Raw genomic sequence first — 13,218 nt, 5'->3', positions numbered from 1 at the left:
AGGGATAGCAATGATAAACAATTGGTCCAGAGTACAAAATTTTTGGAGCTGTGGGTGGGTACATAAAGCATTTCTGTTTACTTATGTAAATGTATGAAATTTTTCACAATAAAGAGGTTTATTTAAAAGCTGAGAAGAATAAATAAATAAATAGGTCCTTCTCAAGGTGTTTTGCTAAAGATAAGAGGGCTTCTGCTATTTGATTTTAGATTAACTCCACCCACTCCCACATCAGCTACGTGAATCTAATACAAATCCCTTCTCTTATATCTAACTGGAAATTGGCTAAGTAGCTTTGCAGTGCAGAACCTAATAGAAAAACCCCAAATACTTAAGATATAGAAATGGCTAAGTCTCTTGCATTTGAGTTTACTGGGAGTACTATACTCTGAATGCAACAAGAGATCCAGAGAACGATGTGTTTCTCATTGTTGCCTAGTTTTTACAGAGTCTGGTAATACAATACCAAGCAATGTGCACTCTGACTCCCCTTGTATAACATTTAACTGAGCTCTGCAAGAGCTGTAACTCCAAGTTATATGCTCCTAGACATAAACCTGGGCCTTAGATGTCATCATGGATTGTTCTGTGAAATTACAGCTGCGCTCAGCATTTAAGGCAATAAAGATAATAGAGTTTTTCCCCAAATAAAACTATATTGAATCTTTAATTTCTGGATTCCAAGTATGTCAAGACAAACCCACCAAACAGTAGTGCTTTCCTTCTTAAAAAAAAAGGAGTTTGCTATTCAAGATATCAGAATGGCTCTTCTTTGAGACCAAATTCTTATATAATTTTCCCAGGTGAGGCAGAGCAGGTCCTTAGGAACCTGGAAAGGAATTTAATGACCAGGTACCCTGATCAAGAATGGGCGTTATAACCCTTCTACTAGATCCCTGCTTTGGGGAAGCCCAGGGTGTGACTGAAGGATGAGTTATGGGTCATGATACAACAAAGGCACACAGGAAGGAAGATAAGGCATAGCAACAAGAGCATCACCAATACCATCACTCGCACATGTGGAAATTTGTAGCTTCAGCTATGCTCAAAATAGCATTAAATGTCAAAATAATCTAGAGGTTACTGGCAATAAAATAAAAGCACATATTCTGATTTGAAGCATGATAACATTATTACCACCACAGATAGTAATGAAAGCAATTACCCAATTCACTGCTATTTATGCAACGATCATATTATAAACTTATAAACATATTATAAACTTATAAAATAATTATATTTAAATAATATTTTAATATTTATTTATTTAATATTAAATTATATTTAAATATTTTATATTTAAATAAAATAATTTCTGAAAGATCTTATTGATACCTCTGGTTTTGTTATAGACAATAAATTATGGGTTAGTCCTTTGGAGCACCAGTTATACTGACTTAAGATATCAAAATGGATGCAAATATGTACCTATACAGTGGTAAAATATTACATGTAGCAATTAATATTTTTCTAACTTAAGATGAATTTTCCTTAAGACAATCATGAACAACTTCAGACAGCCCATCAGAATACATGCTGAAGAGACTGAAAGATTCCCACTTACCTGAGATCGCAGAGCCAGCTTACTCTGACACGTGAGTGTGTTCCGGTTAACTTCCATAAAATACTCTGTGCGGACCTCCACTCTCCTTCCAACTTCTTCTCCAAGGCCAGCTGAGATGGCATAAATTGTCTACATACTTCATCATGACATCCGATATCATGGAGCTGACTTCTACAATATCTGGGTGGGCTTCTGCATCAGCAGTGAGGCATCTAAGAGAAGATAAGCTAATTACAGCCCTCTGGTCAAAGTCGGGACCAGGCCCCGTGATGTGAAGGGTCAAGGTTAAAATCTGCTGTGTGTCCACCATGGTGTTTGTACCCAAGAGAATCTGAGATAAGATGGACATCAAGCATAGTTTTGAATCCAAGACTTCTCAAAAGGCATTTGGAAAGTTTGGGAAGGAGAGGGAGCTGCACGGCTCTCTTTGCAGTTGGGCTGGTGGGCGAGAGTTACAGGCTAGACAGGAAGCTGCTCCCAGTCTCAGCATGGGCGGGTGGGGTCTGCATCTCCTGCACCTCAGTGGCCAGTGAAACAAAGAGGGGTCCCAACAATTTAGGCCCTGATGATCACACCTGATACACCAAAAGGAAGGAAGGATTCTGGGGGTCACACTTACTGGCCTTTTCCAGCTGTCTGGGGGCAAAATCAACACAACTTGATTAGTGAGAGTCTTACAAAACATGACATCACAAAAGTCAAACTCAACCCAGTTACTTAGAGGTTTAAGATGTGTGTAGTAATTTTTTTTTTAAGTAGCAAGTTTGACACATTGCATGGCAATATTTTCTGTGATTTTGGAGGTAGGAACACCAGACATCCTACTAAAGGGAGCATTGTTCTTGTCACAGCTAAACCCTAGGAGAAGGCTATTCTAGGTGCCTGTGGAACACATTATCAAGACCATTGGTTATCATGCTTTAAATACTTTGAGCACTCACTATTATATTTTGTCTATTTTGTAAATTCAAATTCTCAAACACTGAAGTCATATGTACTTCTCAATAAAATTTAACTTTTTTGGACTTTGAGAAAAAGATCTAATTTTCACATCTTTGATTTCACAACCCATAGTTAATACAATTTTCACCTGTACTGATGTCTCCAGGCAAGATTTAAGAATTATTATGTACAATTAGTCTTCATAACAGAAGTCAAAATAAAACTCTAACTTGTTAATATTTTAATTGTTCTTTCTCAAGTTTCCCAAGTTTATTAACTATGAGTAAAATGTACACATTATAATCAGATTTTAAGTCATTATTTTATCATTTCATGCTTTATCTACATGCTATTTCTTTCTTTCTTTTTTTTTTTTGCGGTACGCGGGCCTCTCACTGCTGTGGCCTCTCCCGTTGTGGAGCACAGGCTCCGGACGCGCAGGCCCAGCGGCCACGGCTCACGGGCCCAGCCGCTCCGCGGCATGCGAGACCCTCCCGGACTGGGGCACGAACCCGCGTCCCCTGCATTGACAGGTGGACTCTCAACCACTGTGCCACCAGGGAAGCCCTATTTCTTTTTAAGTCCTAAAGAAGTGGGCTAGCACATGGTATGACAGGCACTTCTACATTTGCTGAATTCATATTTAACAAAGTTCAGACAATGCGTTTATTATATACAAAGTAAGGCAAGAGATAGTGGACACCGTGTCAGCTACATAATCTGTGGGGTGGCCCATGCAAAATAAAAATGTGGTGCCCCATCTGGGAGTGGGGAAGTCAATCTCCCCTTCCCACATTCCAGCATCCCAACTGGAGGTAGATGAGAGAGCCCCAAGAGATTGCAACCTCCATGCCTGCAGGACGTGGGCAAGAAGCCACAACTGAATTACCCACCAGACAGGCCATGGTGCTGCCAGCCCGGTCAGGGATGACCTCTTCTTTGCCCCACCCCAAGATGTCACAACACAGGGCACAAGCTCCCCCCTGACCTTCTCCTCACCTGCATTCATACCTTACAGGTGGAGAAGAGTAAAGGTGAAACACAGGTCTCCCCTGCTGACACAGCCAACCACCATACCAGGTAGACGGCAGCAGCAGTAATCAGACAGGGATGAGGAGATGGAGCTGGAGGCCAGGCAGAGGCCCAGGGGTCTGGGAGCAGATTGCTGAGAATATAAGCCCAGGAGGGTGGGCACTGGAGGGACTACGCATGAGCTAGGGTCCAAGCCCCCAACACACATGCCCCCTGTCCTAACAGACTTCACTTCCAATACACAGATTCAAAGATGAAATTATTAAGAATTTCATGACCTCAAACGCAAAGCCTTAAACTGCAAGCACAGGGCCATTCTGAGGGCAGGGGCCCTGTGCATTGGTCATAGCATGTGAAGCCGTCTTTTGTGGCAATGACATATCTGTATTAAAGTTTCTTACTTTTGCTCAAAATCACAAAAGAAGCTAAGTGTTGAATTTCATTTTATAATGAAATCAGGTTCTTCAACTACCTTCACTTAATTAGCAAAAGGGGTTAAAGATGTTAAAAATGCCTCGCTGACCTAGTGTTGGTTATGACCATCATGTGAACAAAAAACCCCAGCATACAAGTCTTTCATGAGTGCAGATATTCTCAATTCTTAGCAGATATGTAAACTGATTCAAGGTAATATCAGTTGAATTATCAGATGAGCTTTCTTTCTTTTTTTTTTTTTTTTACCCAAAAGGCAATGTAAGTTGGTTTTACAAATTATGTAGTTACATATGATGGTAAGTGGGAACCAGAGGAGCCTCTGTTCTATCATTTAGTCATCTCTCCTCCTACAGTTTCTCCTCATCTTCTATTGGCCATGAAGGGAAAAGGAACCACCTGGAAGATGCAGTTTACCATCATAATTAAGCCTGCAGGCCCTGGGTTCATATTGCTGGGGGTTAAATCCAAGCTTACTCTTTATCAACTCTGATCTTGGGCAAGATTTAGCTTCTAAGTTTCAGATAGCCCAACTATAAAATGGGATAATCACAGTGAAAGATGGTCCTTCCCCTCCATGTTCTCAGCCTAACTTTTGTCTGTGAAAAAACTTTAGTCAAACAATAAGTTTAATCAGAGAAGTGAGAAAATGTAGAAACAAAGGAAAACAGTCCCACAAGACTAAATAATAATAGTTTAGTCATTAAGCAAAGTCAAGGACCTTTAGTTCCTCCTCAAAGGCTATAGATAATATTGAGCCTTCTCCTGTGAGCTGTTCTGTAGATATTGAAACCCCACCAGGTGGAAAAAGTTAACTACATGATGGCCAGACTGTGGCCATGACATAAGCTGCCACAATTCCAAGAATTGGCCTCAAAGAAATAGGAGCAAACCAATCCTGGAACTGAAGATTAACTGTACCTAAAACAATCAAGATGACGCTGATCAGATCACCGCATGACCAATTTCAAGATGACTGTCAGAGCTGACTGTGCTGTTTCTGCATGTAGCCCCTTCCCTCTGTCTATAAAAGCTCTTGCCCATGGATTGTCAGTGGGGGCAGTCGGCCTTTGGACAGGAGTGCCCGCACCCCCAGTTGCCAGTCTCTGAAATAAAACAAACTTTCTTTCCCACCAGCTTTGCCTCTTTATTGGCTTCAGAGCGGCGAGCAGCCGGACCCCCATTTTCGGTTACAGTTTTTTGGCACCCAATGTGGGACTGCTGTGCTCTAGCGATATCTGGATCCTGGGGGTTTCCGAGCAGAGCTGCAGCCATGACAATGCTCTGGGATGGCTGCGAGGAGACCACTGCTTATGGCTTACTGGCCCAGAGAGGGGATTTTGGGGAGACATTCCTAGCACCTGACAAAACCATTTGTTTTGGGGATCCTCCCTGTTTCTCCCCTGCTCGACATTGACTGCCAACTGATGCTTTTCCTTGGTGGAACAGAAAGATGCTTCTGGATGAGCTGATGAGCTCCAGGACCAAGTAAGTCCACTGCTGTGCACCTGGGCTAACTTCTGTTTTGAGCATGAAGTGCTATTGGGCATTTTGCTAGTTGGTTCTTACGTGTGTCTGACGTTGAGGACCGTTTGTGAGCACTGAGTGTCATTTGAGCATTTTGCCAATTGGCTCTGATGTGTGTCTGACATTGAGGACCATTTGTGTTGGAAAAGTGTTTGTTTGGGACTCCATATGGGTCATCCTCTTGGGAGATTTGTGACAGTTCTGTCTTCCGGTGTGTGAGTGTGTATTCCATTTGTGTGATTGGTATCATTGTTATCTTTTGTAAAATGGGAAATTCAGGTTCAATTCATTAGAAAAATTTTAGCTAAGAAATTATGACTAAAGAAAAAGGAAGATAATTTTTAAACAATGTATGGCAACAGTATTCTTCAGACTCCAGAGAAAATTGGTTAAAATGAAATTCTTTTAAAGCTCCAAAACTGGTTCTTTTTGCACATGCAGTTGGAGAAAGCCAGCTTGATAAAATACTGTTTTCAGAATTCTGACCCTGACAGAATAAACGTAGGCCTAAGAGAAAGCTTGAAGTTAACTCTTATCATGTCCTTGAAATACAAACACAGCCCACGTTGCCTGAAACTTTAGCGTTGGGTTAATTATAACTTTAAAAGATGTTTGGGTTCACTAAACACACATCTCATTCCACATTAAAGAGAAACTGTGCTATGAGAAAAATGTATGTTCTTAGAGGTTATGGAATATGTTCTTAAGTTTGCCAATCAGAAAATGCTGGTATAATAGTTCAATTACTTGTCTTTTGGTTTTGTTAAGGACTTTTAAAGGTGAAAAAATCATAATATGTAATTAAAGATACTAAAATGATAAGGGAAACAGTTCAGTGTGTAAAGCAAATAAGATATGTGTTGTTGGCAAGAGAAGATATAAAGACTGGAGATATTTTTGTAGAGAAAAAAAGGAGAAAAATTTTGTCCTGGAGCTGGTTGCTTATATATAGGGAAAATAAGGGACTAGTTAATATGGATCCAGAAAGTGATAAAATGTTTGTAAACAACGAACTTTGAGAAAAGAATTTTGTACATTGTCAGGATTAAGATTAGATTGAATTTAATTAGATAAATGAATTTTGTTATTAATAAGAAGCTGGTGCAGGACTGGAATTTGGGTTTCTCTCTCTGTTAAGAACACAAAGTGCTTTTGGAATATTAAAGTGGTTTTGATAACAAATTGTAAGTTTCTTCTCTAGCTAATTTTGAGTATTCCTGAAGGCCCCTGAGCCATCTCAAAAGAAACATTAAAGTATCTAGGATTATTTGGTACATTAAGTTACATGGAAAACATTGTCAAATAATAATGATAAACATTCTTAGGTTATACTGAATAGGTAAATGTCATTAATATTAATGTTCTACAAGTTATTAAACAAATACAGGTTTTTGATAACTTTCAGATCAGACTGCTAAACTGAGTTAAAAATTTAAAGAATTTCAATAGAAAGTTATTATTTTGCTTTTAACAATTTTTTTTGTTTGTTTGTTTTTGTAAATAAAGTTGTTTTTTTTTGTTGTTTTTTTTTTTTTGCGGTACACGGGCCTCTGACTGTTGTGGCCTCTCCCTTTGCAGAGCACAGGCTCCAGATGCGCAGGTTCAGCGGCCATGTCTCTCCGGCCCAGCCGCTTTGCGGCATGTGGGATCTTCCTGGACTGGGGCACGAACCTGTGTCCCCTGCATTGGCAGGTGGACTCTCAACCACTGTGCCACCAGGGAAGCCCCGTGTTTTTGTAAATAAAGTTTTATTGGAACATACTCACACTCCTTGATTTATATATTGTCTTTGGTGGCTTCTTTTTTCTTTTTTACATCTTTATTGGAGTATAATTGCTTTACAATGGTGTGTTAGTTTCTGCTTTATAACAAAGTGAATCAGTTATACATATACATACATTCCCATATCTCCTCCCTCTTGCTTTTAACCATATTTTTGATGCCAATATTTAAGTTGGAAAAAAATTGTCTAGTGAAGTTGTCACAGAATATAACCAATTATGATGTGTATCACTGCTGGCTTAAAGTTTACTGCTTGAAGCACATGTACAATGTTTGCGTGACAATTGGGTATAAGTGATAAAATGTATAGCCTATAAAATATTTCCCCATCAGCATACCTCTGTACTTGTTACGTCTGATTAGTTTCCCCCCAACATGGATGACTAGGCAAATATATAAACAAAACTGTAGTCCTAGCACTGAGGGACATGAACGGACCCAGAGCAGGCAACTGAAGCACTCTGGCAATGTTGGAAAAATATATTGATTACCAATGCTTTCTATGGAAAGATTTGCAATTAGAAGGGGAAAATGATGGAAGAAAATATTGAAGCATGGGGAAGTCATTCTGGCTTATATATGATTTAATGTGAACTTTAGGCCAACCAAAACAGCCTGTCTGTGGCCTATTAAACATACACCGTACAACTGCTTTAACCATTAAGGGAAAAAATATTGACACATTCAGAGAATAATACAAAGATGCATTTTAATTATTATCCTCATCGTAATATGCCTACTAATTATCAAATGTCCAGGTACTATGACAAAGTAGTCAAAGAGAGAGGTAATGTTTTCATAACACAAAATATTGTTGATAAGCTTGGAACCTGACATTATTTCCAACTCTGTGTCCAGTCCCCAAATTAGTCAGGACTGAGCCCCACTTCAGCAGGAAGTAGCCAGAGCAGTCATCACCCCTGCCCCATTTCCTCAAGAGTTGGGGAAAATTGAAAAAGAAATGGAAATAAAACTGAGTTCCTCTGCCAAGTTTATGATTAACCTCTCTATTCGAAACTTTATTCCCTTTCTTGTTCTATACCTGTCCCTCCTCAAGATTGAGGAGTATCAAAGAAAAGGGAGGATTGAAATAGAGCAGGTCTCTCAGCCTGCATTTCGTCTGTGAAAAAACTTTAGCCAAACAATAAGTTTAATCAGAGAAGTGAGAAAATGCAAAAACAACGGAAAACAGTCAAACGAGACCAAATAATAATAGTTCAGTCAAGGACCTTTAGTTTCTCATCAAGGGCTACAGATAATATCCTTTGAGCTGTCTTATAGATACTGAGCCATATCCTTTGAGCCATATCCTTTGAGCTGTCTTATAGATACTGAAACCCCCACCAGGTAGAAGAATTTAGCTACATGATGACCAGACTGTAGCCATGACATAGCTGCCACAATTCTGGGAACTGGCCTCAAATAAATGGGAACAAACCAACCCTGGAACTAAAGACTAACTGTACTTAAAACAATCAAGATGACACTGATCAGACCACTGCATGACGAATTTTAAGATGACTGTCAGAGCTGACTGTGCTGTTTCTGCATGTAGCCCCCTCCCTCCATCTATAAAAGCTCTTTCCCACTGATTGTCAGTGGGGGGAGTCAGCCACTGGACAGGAGTCCACCCTCCCCTCCAGTTTCTCACCTCCAAAATAAAGCAAACTTTCCTTTCCACCCCTTGCCTCTTTATTGGCTTCAGAGTGACAGGTAACCAGATCCTACTTTCAGTAACAATAGTAACTACCACGTCAGGCTGGTTTGGTGATTAAATGAAGCCTTCCCTGAAAAGTGCTGGCACATTGTAGAAGCCTAATAAATTAAAAAAGAATCCACAATTTTGTTTCTCTTCCTTACCCTCCCTCATTCAACTAACGCCAATTTCCATAGCTTCTATCTCCTAAATATTTCCTGAATCCATATCCTTCCCCTCTAATTCCATGGCTATTGGCCTATTTCATTATCATTTGCTTGGACCATTGAAATAGTGTCCTAGATGACAGGCATGTCTTTTGTTTACTTCTGATCCATACTGTAAACTGCTACCATAAAATATTCCAAAACTGACGACATCACTCCTCTGCTCAGAATTCTTCAATATCTCCTCATGGCCCAAGAAGACAAAATTAAAACTCCTAGCATGCCATACAAGCCTCTCCTGAACTGGCCCTTAGCTCCCTCTACAGCCTCACCCTTTCTCCCTCCCCGTCAGCAACACACCAAATGCTCCTACCTATTCTCTCCCAAACAGCCCACGACTGTCCTATGACACCATTTCACGGTCATTTTATTCCCTCTGCTTAAATCTGGTTTGTGCTGATTGTATCTATCATTTCCCAAATCATATCCCTTATTTGCTTACCACTCTTTTCCAAGTCTCCACGGGCAAGTCTTCTTGGATCACCCTCAGATATACTTACTGTCTCACTTTTGTATGTTCTCTTTGCACTGTCTATATTAAAGTACTTAAAACTACTATAATTTTTGTATTGCAACAATCTCTTTCACCATTAGAAATGGAAACTTTGAGATGAAGTACCTGTGTCTCCTTCACCATAATCTCACCAGCATGTAAAATGGAATATGAGTCCTGATGGGCACTCAGTGAAGGAATAAATGAATGAATGAATGAAAGCCTAACATCTAAGAATTAACCTTCCATAACCTAAAATATTTGGCCACACATTTTGGGAATCCCAGGTACATTTCCTACCAGGAGTCCCAATTTACCTCATAGCTTTGAAATGCCTCCCTGCTTAGATATTTCAGAGAAATTCTTAACAGCAACCCAATGCTTCAATGATTCTCTAATCAAATAAGCATAAAATCATGTTCTGGAACGTTCCACTCACTCTACCTACTTTGTCCCCATTTTTCTCTGAGAGACCAGATGGAAACAATTAGAGGAATACAATGTCCAGCTGTATTCATTTCATGTTTTAAGAAACAAAGAGTTAAATGTAGGGTGAAAAATGTAAAGACCTACTTGTGCTTAGAACTAGCTGAAAGCATTAACTTTTTTAGTCATTATGATTGCCTCTGAAGCTTACGCAACCAGGCATGGATAGAAAAAAATTAGGCAATTGGAATATTTTGTGCATAGAGGGAAATGTTCTTCCTTTTTAAAAAGTAAACAGACAATACTCTCTTAACAGTGTACAGGAAGGTAAAAACAAAATCTATTTATTTTTCTGCCCCAAACTCTTCAGGGTTACTAAGTTATTCTCCCAATTTAAAAAATTTCCTTAGCCCCTGCTCGCCGCAACTAGAGAAAGCCCGCGTGCATAAATGAAGACCCAACACAGCCAAAAATTAAATAAATAAATAACATAAATTTAATTAAAAAAAAGAAAAAAAAATTCCTGCTAGGGAAAAAAAGTTCCAGTGCCAAAATGTACTTGTACACCATATGAACAAACAGGAAAAAGGAAAAATATTGTACATTAAAAAAACAAACTGTGGGCTCTACTTGACAAGGATATAGAAAGTAAAAATGAGAAGATAGTAAGGTGGAAGAAGAAAGAAGATATATGTGACTGGATACAACACCTAGTTTAGAATTAAGAATGAGTATAGTGACCTCTACCATTGGCTGTCTTATATTTCAAAGGCTCTATACCATTACTAGCGATTGGCTCTGAGCATGATATGCTGAGTCATACATGATTATTAAGAACACTTTTGCCTTTAGGTGTCCATTGCATCAATTTCCTGAAGAAAATGGGAAACAAAGAAAACAGGAAATTGGGTTTGTTCTCTAATTCTTTTGGAACTTAATTTTCAAAGTCTAAATATTCAAAGCAAATTAAATATGTAATTGCATGCAACTCATGACTGATTTTGGATTTATGTCAAATGTTCTAAAGATAAAACTATATCTGTGATGTGAACCTGATGAATCTTGAATAACTTTAAATGAAAACTACACCTGTTATAGACTGCACACCACAATCTTAATTGTTAGTCATTTATAAAATTGTTAGTTCTTATGTATTATGACATCTTAATATTTTAAATTAAAAGTGTACTCAGAAACATCTTTTAGAGTTCTCTAATAGTGATCACTCATCCTCTTAAACTCTCTGGTGACAGGGAACTCACTACCCATCCAGCAACTTGCTCCACTGTGTGTATCTCTAATTCTGAAACACACACTTCCTAATGGTGAGTTGACCATGCCCCCCCAACCCAGAATTCCCACTCCATGATCCCGTTTCCATTTGTTGAAGTTCCACATAATAAAACCAATTATTTCTACATTTTCAATGTCATTAGAGTTTCTCAGTTAATGGAAGTATTTTTTAATCCTCTTATGACTGTACTCCAAAACTTGACTCAACTTCCAACCCACAATGGAAACAACTCTACTTCTCTCCAACAACACCACCACTCCAGTCAAAGCCACCATCATCTCTCAATGGACAGTTGGACCTGCTTTTCTCTCCCATTCTCACTTCCTCCAATCTATTCCCCAGATATCAGCCAGCATGATTTTTGCTAAAGAATAAATTTTCACTATGTCCCAACTGGTTAATAACACTTCAGTCCTCTCCTCAGTACTGGAGATAAAAATTCAAAACCTTTAGTGTGGCCTGTAGAACCTAGTCATCTGGGACCCTGTCAGCCTCGCAGGACATTTTGCTGGATATTCTCTTCCTTACTTGACATTCTACACCTCCAGTTTCTTTCAATTGGTTCTACAAGCTCTTTCACTCAGGAAGGCTTCACAGATGTGGGTCTATGAAATCCTTTCTCCACTCTGTTACTATTTGAGAACTAGTGAATGTTCAGGTCTCAGATTACTTGTCCTTTCTTCATAGAAACTTTTCCCAAATCCCCAGACTAGACCAAGTCCTTCTGTAATCTTTCATTGCTCCCTTTACCATCCTTCATCAAATTTATCATAATTTTAATATACTTAATTCCATAAATAAAATAATATTATTAATAATAACAATACCTAACAATACTTAATGTATTGAGGGCTTACCACATGCTCTGTGCTAAGAGCATCAGAACCATTATCTCATTTAGGATTCAAAGCAAGCCCATGAGTAGTTACTATTGCTACCTATTCATCACAGATAAGAAAAGTGGGGCTTGAGAAGGTTAAGGTGAGTGGAAGAGTGGAGATTAGAATCAACTCAATTCTAGAACCTATTGATGTTCTAACCTTTTCATGTTGAACCTTCCACTAACCTCCTAGCCCCAAGAGGTTAGATACAAATAGCCAGGGAGCTGTCAGAAGGAAATTATGGGCCTGTTTGCCCAACGCCACAAAATCAGGATAATGTCTCTGTACTTTTTCTCTGCATTACCCTCCCTTGTCCTTGGCACTCAAATACCTAAGAAAGGGAGAAATTAAATGAGTAAAACTACTACTCTTATCTTGACATCTCTGGAGACTTCTTGAATTTTTTAGGCAGTTTCCAGAAAACAAATAGCAGAGAATAGGAACAAATCATGGAGACGTGCAGTTTAATTACATTTATCTGCATTCATTAGCAACGAATCCAGTGTACGCAAAATTCAGAATGACACAGTGAAGATTTAGCATGACCTCCGCACAACGATGGAATGTAAATCTGTGAAACATTCCATATTTTAGAGGCAGTAAGAAGACAGGCAAAAAGTGAGGACTATAGTTAAGTGCAGGATCATATGGTAGTTCTAGTTTTAGTTTTTTAAGGAACCTCATTACTGTTCTCTGTAGTGGCTGTACAATTTACATTTTCACCAACAGCATAGGAGGGTTCCACTTTCTCCAGACCCTCTCCAGCATTTATTATTTGTAGACTTTTTGATGATGGTTATTCTGACAAATGTGAGGTGATACCTCATTGTAGTTTTGATTTTCATTTCTCTAATAATTAGCAATGTTGAGCATCTCTTCATGTGCCTTTTGGCCATGTATGTCTTGTTTGGGGAAATGCCTG

The 13,218-nt window shown here is 38.9% G+C and overlaps 1 non-coding gene across 1 annotated transcript; it reads left to right on the top strand.

The window, feature by feature from the left end:
* Nucleotides 1–12,782: 12,782 nt before the first annotated feature.
* Nucleotides 12,783–12,889, top strand: LOC117312241 (U6 spliceosomal RNA). Its single transcript, XR_004526500.1, has one exon. It is a non-coding gene; the product is annotated as a U6 spliceosomal RNA (small nuclear RNA).
* The last annotated feature ends 329 nt before the right edge of the window (nucleotides 12,890–13,218 follow it).

Source organism: Tursiops truncatus, chromosome 4 (assembly GCF_011762595.2).
Source record: "Tursiops truncatus isolate mTurTru1 chromosome 4, mTurTru1.mat.Y, whole genome shotgun sequence".
NCBI classification, from domain to species: domain Eukaryota; kingdom Metazoa; phylum Chordata; class Mammalia; order Artiodactyla; family Delphinidae; genus Tursiops; species Tursiops truncatus.
The sequence above is the reverse complement of the archived record's forward strand: the minus strand, read 5'-3'. Positions and strand labels throughout refer to the sequence as shown.